This window comes from Chelonia mydas, chromosome 5 (assembly GCF_015237465.2).
Source record: "Chelonia mydas isolate rCheMyd1 chromosome 5, rCheMyd1.pri.v2, whole genome shotgun sequence".
Taxonomy (NCBI): Eukaryota; Metazoa; Chordata; order Testudines; family Cheloniidae; genus Chelonia; species Chelonia mydas.
In genome coordinates this window covers 77712060-77727455 of record NC_051245.2, presented here as the reverse complement: position 1 = coordinate 77727455, position 15396 = coordinate 77712060, and the positions used below count along the sequence as shown (strand labels likewise).

At 38.1% G+C, this 15396-nt stretch overlaps 1 long non-coding RNA gene across 1 annotated transcript in view; it reads left to right on the top strand.

Moving 5' to 3' along the window:
* Positions 1 to 10364: 10364 nt before the first annotated feature.
* LOC122465998 overlaps positions 10365 to 15396 on the top strand; it is a 177973-nt gene continuing 172941 nt past the window's right edge. Inside the window, exon 1 of the long non-coding RNA XR_006291177.1 lies at positions 10365 to 10509. This is a non-coding gene — a long non-coding RNA (uncharacterized LOC122465998). The remainder of the gene's footprint in view (positions 10510 to 15396) is intronic.

Sequence of the window (15396 nt, the reverse complement as noted above, 5' to 3'; positions counted from 1 at the left end):
CCTAACAAATCCCACTCTCACGTCACTCAAACCCCTTTGCAGACTCTCTGGTACTCCTGGAGTTCTTAACATCAGTTTATGGCTTGGAATAATGGATTAGCCCGGTAGCACAGGGTATACAAGTTGTAATGGATACAAGGTCTGTAGAAGTCTGTAGACACAGAAAACACTTCTTGTCCAGTAGTGTTCCACTCACAGTTGATTTCCTGTAGCCTTACATAGATGGCCAGTACTTGCCAATCTGCATGCTCTGTTGGAGGTGACAGCATTTCCATAACACATCGTCTCTGTATGTGCATTGTTTTAGGCACTTACAGTATTATTTTCTTCTCTTAATTGTCACGTACGCCCCTCCATATGGCGCGGCAGCATTTGGCCTAGAGCTACGTGATAAAGGAATACACAAGTGAGCTGTTTTGTTTCCATTTTTGCAGCAGAATTTTTTAGCACATTATAAACTATCTGATAATTTTACTTCTCTGATAAAAGAAAGACCTTCAGCAGTATGATTCAGAGAGGACATGAAATGAGACTGACTTCTGTCCTGTTTCTCCACTGAAAACACCCAAAAGTTGAGATGCTTAGCCATGCATTATCTGAACTATTTGAACCTGTAAAATGGGCCTAGAGGTCTCAAAGGACCAGCTATTTATGATATTTCTGGCCCAATGGAATTAAGGGCCATTTTTTTCTCCTTTTCTCACCCCTACATGCCAGGCCTAAACAGCTTAATTTATTATGGGGTTGTTGGGACAAAAATCTTTCCCCAAGTTGTGGAGAAGCTGCTGAGTTCCTTACAGTTGTTACCTTCAACCTGGTGCAGCCACAGTAGTGTCCTCAGAATTTGCATTCCCCCTCTTTAAAAAAGGAGAGTACATTTGTGGATCAGCCAGCGTCACTGGCAAATCATCACATCACCCCCCCCCCCCCACTCCTACCTCGTCCCCGAAGCTGAGTTTACCTGTAAACAGGGTGTGAATGGGCTCATCATATCCTGACCACTCCTATGCGAGCATAGGAGAATTGTGTTAGTTCCACAGTGGCCTGGGTCCAGATATATAGGAGATGACAGGATTTTCCTTCCAGTGAAGCGTTTCTTCAGAAAAACAGGAGAAGTTCATACTGGTAAAGGATTCACCACATCACTTCCTGAATTCTATGTTCTGGTCTATTTCAAGTTTCCTATCAGTCATTGACATAGAGTTTATTGATCATGCCCCTTTCACCCTGGGAGTAGAGGCAAGGCCTCATTTTACATCAAGCCATCTGAAGGCAGTGTGGGATAGGACTCTAAAAGATCATGTCTTCTTGCAATTGAGGTAAGACCAGCTCCTAATGGAAGAAATATAAGAAAACCAGGAATCAGCACTACCTCCTTATTCCTACCCCACAGAATGGTGGCAGCTTCTTTTCTCGTCCTCCCTCAAAGTTCAATTCTCTCTCCCATCTTGTTCTACATTCACACAGCCTTGTGGCAAGATAATTTCTTAACAAAGTATAGGGTATAATTGGTATGTTGATGACATGCAGTTGGCCATCTTGTCTCATTGACCATGAGCGTGCTGGTTTCTGCTCTGGAGGTATGCTTGGATAATATTGTTAGCTGGATGTATTAGAACTACTTTTTCTTTAATTCTTTGAATACAGAAACCAGAGGTAGAGATTGTTATGAAGATACTTTTTTTGTGTCCCTTATAGTTTAGAGGACTTGGAGGTTGCAAGTAAAGCTGGGCAAACAATTCAAACTAACAGTTTATTCCTTGGATTGAGCCTTTCTCCTCATTTGAAAATTGTTCCTCAGAGACTGGGAAGCAAATTTCAGCCTATGGATTTCTCAGTTTGTTCACTGCAATTATTCCTCTGAGAATTTGATATTCACAATTTGTTTTCATAGCTGGGAAAACAGGTAAATAAATCACATGTTATTGCTGCCCTTCCATGATTGGATGGCCTCATTTCTATCAACAATTTCTTTCTGAACAGAATTACTTTTTTGATAATTAAATGAATCTTGGTTACAGTTCCAGAATTCACTTTCCGTGGATGTAGTGACAAAATTAGAAAGGCCAAGGCACAAAATGAGAGTAACAATTAGACATCTAACTTAATGAATGCCAGTGAAAATGAGGTAGGATCAGAGGCTAAACAACATGCTAAAAATTGCTTAGACAAGTTTGTGTTCAACTCACCAGGGCCTGATGAAATACATCCTAGAATACTCAAGGAGCTGACTGAGGAGATATTTGTGTCATTAGCGATTATCTTCAAAAAGTCATGGAAGACAGTGAGATGCCAAAGGACTGGAAAGGGCAAATATAGTGCCAATCTATAAAAAGGGGAATAAGGACAATCTGGGGAATTACAGACCAGTCATCTTAATTTCAGTATCCAGAAAGATCATGGAGCAAATAATTAAGAAATCAGTTTGCAGACACCTAAAAGATAACATGGTGATAAGTAACAGCGTGGATTTGTCAAGAACAAATCATGTCAAACCAAACTAATAGCTTTCTTTGACTGGGTAACAAGCCTCCTGGATGAGGGAAAGTGATAAATGTGGCATATCTTAACTTTACTATCGTGCATGACTTTCTCATAAACAAATTAGGAAAATACACCCTAGATGGGCCCACTATAAGGTGGGTACATAACTGCTTGGAAAACCATTCCCAGAGAGTAGTTATCAGTGGTTCACAGTCAAGCTGGAAGGGCATATCAAGTGGGGTCCCGCAGGGATCAGTTCTGGGTTGTTTCTGAGCAATATCCTCATCAATGGTTTAGATAATGGCATACAGAGTACACTTATAAAGTTGGCAGTGATACCAAGTTGAGAGGGTTGCAAGTGCTTTGGAGGATACGGTTAAAATTCAAAATGATCTGGACAAACTGGAGAAATGGTCTGAAGTAAATTGGATGAAATTCAATAATGACAAATGCAAAGTACTCCATTTCGGAAGGAACAATCAGTTGCATACATACAAAATGGGAAATGACTGTCTAGGAAGGAGTACAGCAGAAAGGGAGCTGGAGATCATAGTGCATCACAAGCTAAATGTGGTCAACAGTGTTACAAAAAAGCAAACATCATTCTGGTATCCTTCTGGCATCATAATGTCCTGTCTCACACATCATTCTGGGATGTATTAAAAGGACTGTTGTAAACAAGACACAGGGAGTAATTCTTTTACTCTACTCCGCGCTGATTAGGCCTCACCTGGAATATTGTGTCCAATTCTGGGCGCCACATTTCAGGAAAGATTTGGACAAACTGGAGAAAGTCCATAGAAGAGCAACAAAAAAGATTAATGGTCTAAAAAAACATAACCTATGAGGGAAAATTGAAAAAACTTGGTTTGTTTAGGCTGGAGAAGAGAAGACTGAGCGGGGACATGATAACAGTTTTCAAGTACATAAACAGTTGTTACAAGGAGGAAGGAGAAAAATTGTACTCTTCAACCTCTGAGGAGAAAAATTGTACTCTTCAACCTCTGAGGAGAAAAATTGTTCTCTTTAACCTCTGAGGATAGGAGGATAAGAACCAATGGGCTTAAATTTCAGCAAGGGCAGTTTAGATTGTCAGGGCAGTTAAGCACTGGAATAAATTGCCTAGGGAGGTTGTGGAATCTCCTTCATTGGAGATTTTTAAGAGCAGGTTAGACAAACACCTGTCAGGGATGGTCTAGATAATACTTAGTCCTGCCTTGACTGCAAGGGACTGGACTAGAAGCCCTCTTGAAGTCCCTTCCAGTCCTTCGGTTCTATGAATATTCACATTACAAGTCCTTAAAAGTAAGATTTAATACTCTTTACTCTCTTTGAATAGGTACTTTATATCATGAGCAGTCCCTCTGAAATCTATGGAATGTAAGGTACTACTTAACCAAGTAGTGGTAGCATTGCTAGGCCTATATCTTCAAATAATTTCTCACTTAACACAGCTGTAGGTAAGGTTAATAATCTAGGTGTCACTCTACTTCTGTGAAAAGCCATGTGTTCAACAAGGTAAGACACCTTTGTTAAGTAGCAGCATTTACGCAGGCTGTACTCTTTTTTATCCCATGACTAACTTGCAACAATGGTGCAGGGCGTGGTGCAACCATGAAGTTGGTTACTGTAATGCAATGCAAAGGGAGCTTGTGTTTACTGTGTATGACCTATGTTGATCCCATGTTATTACAAACAACCTCTTTCTTTGACTTTTTCCCCTTCTACCGTGAAAACTGGAATAGTTGTATCCAGATTAAATCTATTGAATTTTATACAATTATCAATGAACAAAGAACCTTGATGAAGGTAATGGCAGGATATTTTAGAAATAAAATTAATTTAAGATTATTATGAAACTGTAGCATCTCAGACATCATATACCTTAGTCTTGAACTGAAACTTTTTTACCATTGTGTAAGTAATCTGCAGCCTTATCCATTTTCCTCATCTTTCATTTCCTTTTTGCTTTTTATCACTGCCTGAATTCACAGAAAATAATAGTTCTTATTAAAACAATGGAAAAGAAAGCATTCTAATAGCATCTATGTGTCTTTGATGTTCCAATGATTTATTATTTGCAGATCCATTTCAAATCTGAAGTTTGAGACACTGATTTATTCTTTCAGTATCATGATATCTGGCTTTTCAATGGGCACAACATAGTCCTAATCTTCTTTGTAAATAGCATGTCTGCATGAAAGAAAAGTGTGTTCACTTTCCATAGATATTCATATAATAAAGATTTTACTGGTCCAAATATTTGTAGAAACCAAATTTCAAATCTGAATTTGGAAATATTTGGAATATTGGAAATATTTATGGGAAAAGAACATTCAATTTACCAATCTGAAAACTTGCTCCAAAGACGGTTGCACGTTCATTCACTCAGAAAATAGAAACAATGCCATATAACTTCTCTGAAGAATCCCAATGAAAGCAACGTAACTCAAATGTTTAAATGTTGATATCAAATACTCACAATGAACTATCCATGGTTAAATCAGAAATAGATTTTTAATATGGGGAATAAATACTGTTGCCCCTTTTTGACCCAAATGGCTAGTCAATGCTTAGGCAATGGGGGTGTTTCATTTGGAAGTAGAAACTGATAGTCTGGTATTTTCTTTGAGGGATTCTTGTTTATTTACAACTAATGTATAAAGTCCTGTTCCTCCAAATGCAGGAAAAAAACAGGTTCTTAACTTATAGCCCCAGAGCATCTCAAGCCAACACCAGGCCTAAAAGTGCTCTCTTTAGGTTTTATTCCAGAGTCATGCTGTCAAAGACAAGGACATGTGTGGGCAGGCCTAGTGGTTACTGCAGGAGTGAGTAGGTCAGGAATAGACGCCCACAGTCAGATTTGGAGTCGGAGCCAGAGTCAGAAATTGGAGCTGAGGGTCAGAGCTGGGTTATATGGAGCAAGGCAAGTCAGGAACAGGATTGCAGTTCAGCCACTCCATGGGCCCTGCTTCAGCCCATTATTGAACCAAGCTCCTTACACAGACTATCTATCATATAGAATCTGAGCGTCTGGCAATCTTTAATGGATTTATTCTCACAACCTTCCTGTGAGGTAGGGAAGTACGTTTTTACAGATGGGGAACGGAGTCAGAGAGAAACTAAACAACTTGCTCAAGGTCACAGAGGAAGTATATGGCAAAGCAGGAAATGGAACCCAGGTCTCCCAGTTAGCATCCTAGCCTCTGGACCATCCCTCCTCTGTTCTTCTCCTGGGCTCTATATAGCTGTGGATTCCATGTCTTTTTCCCATGCCTATTTCCCAAAACTTAAAAACACAATGGCCTGTTTAGAGTGAGGACATAAAAAGAACCTCCCATGTGGATGGTACTAACTCTGGTTTAATCATTCCCTATCAGCATAGACCCCTTGTCCACATCCGAAAATAGGCAGCCAAAAAAGGAGGCAACCAAAATTACTGACCACTTTGGAAAATGCTGGCTTTGATCTTTGCTCCCAATAATTATCTTCAGGCCAACTCTTTAGGTTCATTAGGAGGTCAAACATTTGTTTTTAAGTGTGGATTTCCAAGCAGAATAGTCAGCTCAAAGACAGACTTGCCTTGTTGCATTGGAAATGTACATGCGAAGATTATGATCTCCATTATGAGTATTAGAGTCAATGTAGCATAAGAAATGGGTTCTTCAGTATGGAGCTTTTTTTCAAAATTAACTATGTAAGAATATTAATCAGCCAGCAACATAGTCTTGAATGAACAAGCACACTGAAAGCATTTTAGCAAAGCCCACCTAATTAGCTTTGAGCAGTGGCATTGACTAGAAACACTTCTTAAGCACGGCTGCCAAAGTGTGCATGGGGAGTACAGTAGTCATTATAACCAGGCAGTGGCATCTCTGGGACTATACAACTTTGCTGAACCCTGGGAAGTCAGTTATATCAGCCTGCTAAGCAGTTAATGTCCTGTCACACACATCTGTGTTTACTACTATCAGATACTCCCAGATGTTCATATTGCCTATGTTTAATGGTCATTCTGGGACCCTCATGATGATGAGAAGCAAGTTATTAGAGAACTACAATTCCTCACTGAAGATAGATCAAGGACTGTCTTTAAGATTGGGATATTGGAGGGATATAAGTGAAGAATTGTACACTAACAAGTATAAAAAGAAAATTAATTTGGTAACCTTAATTAATGGTCTTTATATAGCCTCCCTCCCACCCCCTCCTTATTTTTATAAATACAGTGATATTTTTTAAATGTGAATTTTAATGCTCATGAAAGTGAGGAACTGATCACGCTGCCTGGAGCTAGGCAGAGTGCATCAGGAACTGTTTAAGGTTCCATACACAACTCTTCTAGTTAATTAACTTCAAACCTGACCTGCAATATCCCAGCTATCACAGCCCTGGCTCTCTCCTGAAATGACTCTGCCAACAGTGCTAAATTGTACAATGGTTTTGTCATTTTGCAAATCCGATGAAACCACCAAGCACATTTTCAAGAGTTTTGAAATGATTCCTTCCACGTGTTGCGATATGTAAACACTCACATATTCTTTGTCCACTACCAGCTAAAGCTACTATATCCCCACAGTGCAAACATACATGTAAGGAGTTCCAGTGAACACAACAGGAATACTTGTGTGTAAAGATACTCACCTGTATATGTGTCTGCAGGATCAGGATATAAAAATTACCTACTTTTCACTTGTTATCTGGTCAGTTATTCACAGACTTCTGAATTGGTTGTTCATTATTCAAATACGCCTCCAGAGGAAATATACGCACCAAGTGTTGTCTAACAGAAAATTTAAAAGACTATATTCATATAGGTAATATATTTTTTACAAACTGTAAAGCATTGGGTTACTAGGTATTTGACTTCATTATTTATAAAATGGATCCAAACATACCAAGATTCAAAGGCCAGAAGGGACCACTCTGATCATCTTGTCTGATCTCCTCCAGTATTATTCCTAGAGTCAGGACCGGCTCTAGGCACCAGCAAAGCAAGCACATGCTTCAGGTGGCACATTTCCAGGGGCGGCACATTTCCAGCCATCCTTTTTTTCACCCTGCCCCCGCTCAGTCAACCAATGAGCTCCTGCGTGGGGAGCAGGGCGATTCAGCTCCTCTCCCCCTGCCCGCCCCTGCTGCACTTGTCACAATGGGCGGAGGAGCCAGAACTGAGCGGAGCCCGGGATCGGGGCAGGACCTGCTGCCCTGGGCAGCTCAGCGCTGGGTGGGCACCCCTGGTCCGCCCCACTCTCCACAGCTGACCTGCCCCCGTCAGCCGCTCTGTCGGTTACTGTCCCCTCTGCGGGGGTGGGGCCGGATCTGAGATTGGGCTGGGGGCCCACGGGCGGGATGTACAGCCCCGAGCACCTCACTCCAAACATTGCTGTAGCATTATGCATGCTTTTAACATTACCAGTATCAGTGGCTTCTGGTGAGCGCAGTTTCTCAAAACTGAAATTACTAAAAAATTATTTGACATCCACCATGTCTCAAAATCGTTTGTCAGGACTTGCATTAATTTCAATTGAAAGTACCATTGCAAAAAAATTAGATTTCAGTGAATTATTAAAAGACTATGCAAGTATAAAAACCAGAAAAATTCAGTTCATATAAATTCTTTTAATTTATGAGAAACTGGGCGCACTGGAAGACACTAACGTTTTTCATTACAGTGTATAGTCGAACCCAAATTGTTTGTAATTGTGATTTTGTTAAAATTAAATGGAGTACACTAGTAGGAAATTGGTTTTTTTTCACTAACTACAAATTCTCTGTTTTCATTTTTTAAATTTTAAACAGTAAAAAACAAAACAAAAACATTGCAAAGTGCAAACATGTGTAAAAGTCAAAAAAGGGGGGGGGGCGGCAAAATTCTTTTTGCTTGGGGCAGCAAAAAACCTAGAGCTGGCCCTGCCTAGAGCATATCTTCATCAGTAATGTAGAATCCACCATGACCCTTGGTAAATAAAAGACTTTCAGAAAGTGCCCATGAGATTTTTTGTATTCATTTTTGTACTTGAAATGAGTAGCTCTGCAATACCCATAGTCTATTACTAGTGGCTTCTGAGAGTGCTACCAAATGTCTGCAGGTACAGCATTATTTTATCCTGGCACTTTATTCTTAGAACTGTCTTCTGGGAATCATACCTTTAGCCAATCAGCATTTCTGACATTAAAACATTCTTGAAGCTCACTTTCCAGGACTTAATTTGTAGGAATAACATGTTGGTGTCACTGTGGGTGTGTCTTACTAAAGACTAACAAACGTCCTATCTCACACAGAGTGGTGGGTACCACAGGATTACAGGTATATGAATCCTAGTCAGCTACTTTGATTGCTACTGTGATCTTTTCTCTAAGGGCTACATTCTGATCTCATTTACACTGTAAATCAAGAGAAATTCCACAGAAGCCATTACAGTTACTATAGCTTTAAACTGGCTTATATATGAGCAAAATTTGGTCCAATGGATTTATGCGACTATGAGAACAAAATCATGTCTGTAGGAATCGACATTAATATTCTAAGCCACCACCCTCTCCCCCACCCCGCCTGACGTTCATAGTTATAGTTGTGATTAGACATCGTGAAAAAAAGCAAACATTTAATGAAGATTTTTGGTAGTAGTTTATTGAAAACCAAATTTTTGAGATAAATGATTGAAAACACAAAATTTAGGAAAAAAATTACCAGCTTTAGTTGTGACTCATAAAAAGGCACATTAAATAGCTTTAAAATCACAAGGTTAGGGGAGAGCTAGCTAATTGTGAACCAAAGAAATTGTATGTTCAATTTTTTCCTTATTTAAAAAGACTCAAATGAGAAATTTAGGGGGAAAAAACCCAAACAACAAACTCACAGCACAATTTAAGGGTTTTCCTAACACAAGTAAGCATTAAAGCTTATCTCCCAGAACTCACTGTGAGAGAAAAGTTCTCACCTGCTCCTCTGAGTCCTCCCCCGTAGCTCAGGTGCCTGGGCTCTTATACTACCTAGCTGCTAAACTCTGACCTCACCCGGAAGAGATAAAGCCTCTTCTTAACTTGGAAAAATACCCATTTACTGACACAGGATATAAACTGAGCAACTAACTTGCCACGTCTACTGGTTTTCCCCAAAGGAAAAGCACATTTGCAATTCCCCTCATAAGAGAAGAGGCACAATTCAGATTTAGTAAAGACAGAAGGAATTCTTTATTCGGATTTCAGAGTAACAGCCGTGTTAGTCTGTATTCGCAAAAAGAAAAGGAGTACTTGTGGCACCTTAGAGACTAACCAATTTATCTGAGCATAAGCTTTCGTGAGCTACAGCTCACTTCATCGGATGTAGCTCACGAAAGCTTATGCTCAAATAAACTGGTTAGTCTCTAAGGTGCCACAAATACTCCTTTTCTTTTTTTTATTCAGATGGTAGCCACACAGACACTTGCTCTCCCTCTTTGTCTAGGCCATAGGCTGGAGAACACAGCTTGTGCTGCACAGTGATACCAAACAGGGTCTGCCTAAATCTTGGCCTAGGTTAAACAGTCACGAAATGGCTTGCTGACTGCACTGCAACCTCTTCTACAAAATCTTTGATCCTGCTTTGAGCATTTCACGGCCACGAGCTTCTGCAGGAATTTAAACCACTTAGATTTTAGCATGTTGTTTGGGTCAGAGCAGCTGATACTCATCAAAGAATAGGTGAAGTAGGCCAAATAAGTGTGGATCATCAGAGTAATTAATTACCCCAGATGAACAGGCAAAAGCAATTTTAAAAATCACAATGCTGAATTACACCAATTACAAACACACATCTGAAAGCAATATGGCTACCTGTCTCCTAAACTACATTTCCCATAACGCCAGTGGCTTAGGGTCAAGGGTTGAAGCCTCTTCCCAGCTTTAAAAGTGCCTTCTTGGAAGAGTTTCTACCTTGTGTTTTGTAGATACTAAGGGCAGGCAATGTTACCTGTGCATCTACTAGCCATGTTGTTGTATAAGAAGTTTCCACACAAGCAGCTTCAACATCAGCATAGCAAGGTACCTTTCTGACAACTGATGCATTGTTTCTGATAAATACTAGATCTAGCATATAATCAGGAATGCTCTATTGTGAAAATCAAAACCTTTAATTCTAATTATCAAGTTATGTGAAATATAGAGAGAATAACAAAAACACTAGATGTTAAAACCTCTGTTCTGCTTTCTTCTCAGTTTAGTACCTAATAGCTTAGTCCTGCAACTGTTAGTTGTGGAATTTAACACACTGAGCTTAATTCTTCTTTCATACCAGAATAACTCAGGAGCAACTCCACTGAAGTCATAGAAATTACACCCCTACAAAACAATGATTGAGTCCAATATTGCCTCTACTGGGATTATTCATGTGAATAAGAAATACTGCTAAAAGAAAAAACTTAAAGGTCTGGGCCCTACGTTTTAAGAACCCACTTTTGCACATAAATGTCATAGTCTTCTCTGGTTCAGATGAATATTTTAATGCTCACCTCACTACATACTTGCAAGGTGATGCTTTCATCCTTTTTGCACTGGATGGGAAAAAGGTGACTAAGTGGAATTCATGAATGTATTGCTAAAATGGCTTCCTGATTTGAATATCTTTCTACTAAAGCCACAAAAATTTGGAGTTGAATATGAATGAGCTTATTCAACTTGCTGTTTGTTGATATATGACAGGATCTATACTGCTTGAATCAATTTCTTTCTTTCTTTTTTTCTTATGAAAGCGGATTAGCAAGTTTTGCTTTCCCTATTTGTCTGTAGCCTTATTTTGCTTTACAAATGTTTCTTTGGGTATTGTCAGAGCTGTTATTTTTTTTCTTTGCTTTGTATCGTATACATGCATTGTGGACACACTACAAAGAAGTTGTTTACATTACCCTGTGTGATAATGATAGATTGTTTATTTTGACATCTTGTGGAAGTTATAAATATATACATAGCTTTTTAGAATGGGTTGTCGGTCAAAATGGTGACAAATGGCTGCTGATTTGGCAACTGTTGAAATAATAAATGTGTTTATCAGCTCTTCATTTCAGTACAATAGAACTATGGGATGAGAATAATGGAATTGTTTGGAATGCATTAAGAACTATACCTGTAGTATGATATTTTTGTGTGCATGCATAGCTACGTCATATGGAGACATTGGGTTTAATTTTCAGATGTACCTACAGCCTCCATTGTGCAAACACTTGTGCTTAACTCTACTACTGCGAGTACTTTTATTAACTTCAATGAGACTAGTCATGATAAGAGAGATGATATGATAGAGTATATTATCATGAGTAGATTTCTAGCCCATTTACACAGTATCATTATCACAATTTTACAGACAGGGAGTCTAGGCATATAGAGAAGTGATTGGTCCAAGGTCACCCAGCAAGCTAATGGCAGATCTGGGAACAGAATCTGGGTCTCCAGAGTTCCAGTTTAGTGTGCTGTCCCTTAGTACACACTCCTCTACTCACTAATTGCATACATTTGTTTGCAGGATCAGTGCCTAAATGACTCAGTCTTTCAACCATTTAAGTGCTGTTCAAAATTGTGCCCATGGCTACAAATTAAGGCCTCTACCCTGAATTTGGATCCATGCAGGCAGATCCAATGGAGCTCCATTGATCTCAGCGGTTTCCTTACATGGATCTGACTGCAGCTTTGGCGCATGATATGCTACTTCAGAGAGAGATGGCTTTATGGAAAATAAGAAATAACCTTACCTTTAAAAGATTTCATTTAAAATGTTTCTGATCGGCCCAGTTCTTGTGAAGCATGTTTCACAAATCTTGAAACAATTTACAACAGAGACTGCATACGTCTATTTGGTAATTTCGGATTAAAACTGTGTTTGAAAACAATGTTGCTCTTACGAAATATGCCTTTTCCACTGATCAAGTGATGCTATAGTTCTGTTCATTGAATTTACTAACATTTAGAGAGTAGAACAACAGACTCTCATTTCAGAGAATAGCTCCATAATTTCATGCACCTACCATAAAAACAAGCAAATTGACACCCTGCCAGGAGTAGCCAGAGGAGATCTTAGAAGGGAGTTCATAATGATACTGTTGCCATATTGCATGCCTGTAAATAATTCATTAAGTCAACCACCCTTTTGTTTTAAGCAAACATGAGCAGATGCCTTTTTAAATTGGATGCAGACAACAGTTTTCCGCACGTGATTGTAATATGACACTTAAAGAGTAACATTTTTGTCTTATTGATTTTTAGTAGTGTTATTGACTCTGATAATTCACAGTGATTACTGCTGTTAACCAATGAGAGACTAGATGGGTTTCTTCTCACACACCTCCCCCCCATTTTTATTGTTTTCATTGTTTTGTGTGGGTGCTAAATTTCATAGTGAAGCGTAGCAATGCAGAAGCTAACAAAATTAATTCATAAGCAATTAAGTAAACTAAGGAGGCTTTCATGGTCCCGAAATCTTAGCATTATTTGTATAATATGAAACTTGCTATTCAGACTGTTTCTGAAATCTTTTTACTTTCCTGTTTGGAAAATAAGTGCATAGGAATAGCCTATTAATTGATATGAAACCATAATGGTTACAGGGGATGGAGGGGAAGGTTATGGTAGTATTTGCAAAACTGATGACTCCTTACTATGCAGTTCATGGAGTCATGTCACACCTTTCAAAATACCATGATTATAAAGTGTGGAGGTATATAAAATATGTCCTTATCTCTAACCTTGCTCTATGTCCTTTCCCCTCACTGCAAAGACCTAAATAGTAGAACATTGCCTCTTCATCCTATCTGCTATTTCTAGTTTGGATTTTACAAACCCCTTTTTTACATCAACATATTCCTGCTTATACATTCACACAGCATCAATTTTCTTTAGAAATTCTGATTCTAAGCATGTAGTGAAAAATTTATACACACAAAAATAGATGCCATGTGTATCAAAAATTAAACTAGAACCTACTGAAATGTGTTTTTCTTTAATATGTAAACATGTATATTTTATATGCTAACTTTTTTTTAAAATCCCTAAATTCTTATTGTGAAATATTCTATGGTACAAATTCCATTCCATTTTGAGTAGTAAACAGTATACATTTTAACTTTTTACTGACATAATTTTACTATGAAAGCTTCCTGTCCTTCAGAGTCTGCTTTAAGGATAAACCACAAACAGATGTTGAGTATTATTAACCAGTAAATAAAATGGAATGTATAAGCATGTTTTATTGGTCCAGCTAATGTTTCAGAAAGGTTACAGTCTTTTTACACGTTTTGTAAGACTTTATGAGCTATAAACTACAAATTCTTTTGCGTATGGGTTACACAACTTCTATGCTGTAGCAAAAGCACTTGAAAATGTTTTTAAAAAATCATTGTAACTAATTCATCACTGCCTTTTCTGGTTTTATATCAAACCAACTGAAGTAAAGCAGAGGCGAATCAGGCCCATCGTTTTTCTTTTTTTATATTTCCCTATTGTAGTCTGGCTTTTAAGAACTGAATGGGAATATGCCATTTCATTCTTCAAAGAAACTCAAATACTGCAGACAAAGAACCAGAAATGTAACATGCATAAAATATATAACACATAATTAACAGTCATAGATTCTAATGGCAAAAGGGATCACCTAGTCTGACCTCCTATGTAACACAGGCCATAGAACTTCACCCAATAACATCTGCATCAAGCCCATTATGAACAAAGCAGATTAAACGCCAATAAAAAATATGCAGAACTTTATTAATTTATTAATAACTAATTTGACTGGCATAGGCAGCATAGGGTAGTCATGAAATAGTGTGTTAGGCCCTGATCCCGTGAACACTTATGCATGCGCTTAATTTTGGAAACATGAATGATCACACTGACAACAGTTCTATTCATATGTGGAAAGTTAAGCAAACCTAAGTGTTTGGAGTTTCAAGGGTTTAGTTAAAATTGAAAAGCAGATTAAGAGTAATTATTCAGTTAAATTGTACAAATGGTGTAAATCAGTCTCATTTAATCCATAAAATTCTACAGACAATGGTCTACTTTTTGGTGTATTAATAAAAATGTCCCAATAATCTTCTCGACTACAATAGGTAAATTGGGCTATCATGTTTATGAGGGCTGGACTTGATGCTGACCAACTTGAATTGATAGCATTTGTTTTAATTTAAAAAGATAATTCCAATTTTTTAAAAGTGCCTTTTATTTTTAACCTTGGATATAATAAATTTAATATTTTTCCCAACAGAGCTTGAAATTGTGTCACTTATGTGAGATGTATGATATGCTGATTTTCGGAGTGCATGAAGAACATGTATTGAAATATCTTTCAGAAAGATTTACAGTATTAACCTCAGGCTATTTTAAGTCACAGTCAATCTTTATGAAAACAGCACAGAGATTACAAAGATCCTTTTTTTCCTTGTGATTGCAAACCAATATTTTAAATTCAAGCTGTTTGAAGAAAATAGTTCTGTATGTTCATACTTTGAAAATACTCCAAAGGTTGTGACTTTCTTTTTCTGCTTTTTTCCCCTTCTGTGCTTGAACGTTACATGAGTTAGAATGACTGTTACCTTGTGTCAGCCAGAACTGAACAAATGGCTTTAAGTTAAACTGATTCAATTGAGAATCATTCAGTTTCAACTAGATTGCACTTTGCATAAACTAGTAGGTAGTTCTGAAAGGTCATCTAAGTATGTCTATAGTTAAAAACAAATGATGAGGTTATATTTTTTCAGCTACCTTTACCATGCTTAGACCCCAGTCCTACAATACTTTTGCTCACATGTAAGCACTGAAGTCAAATGGTATATTTTCACATGCTTAAAGTTAGGCACACTATACGTTTTTTGTAGGATCAGGGCCTAAAATTACAAGCTTCAAGTATACTAACTGTAGCATAAGTACCAGATGTGCGGGGGGAAA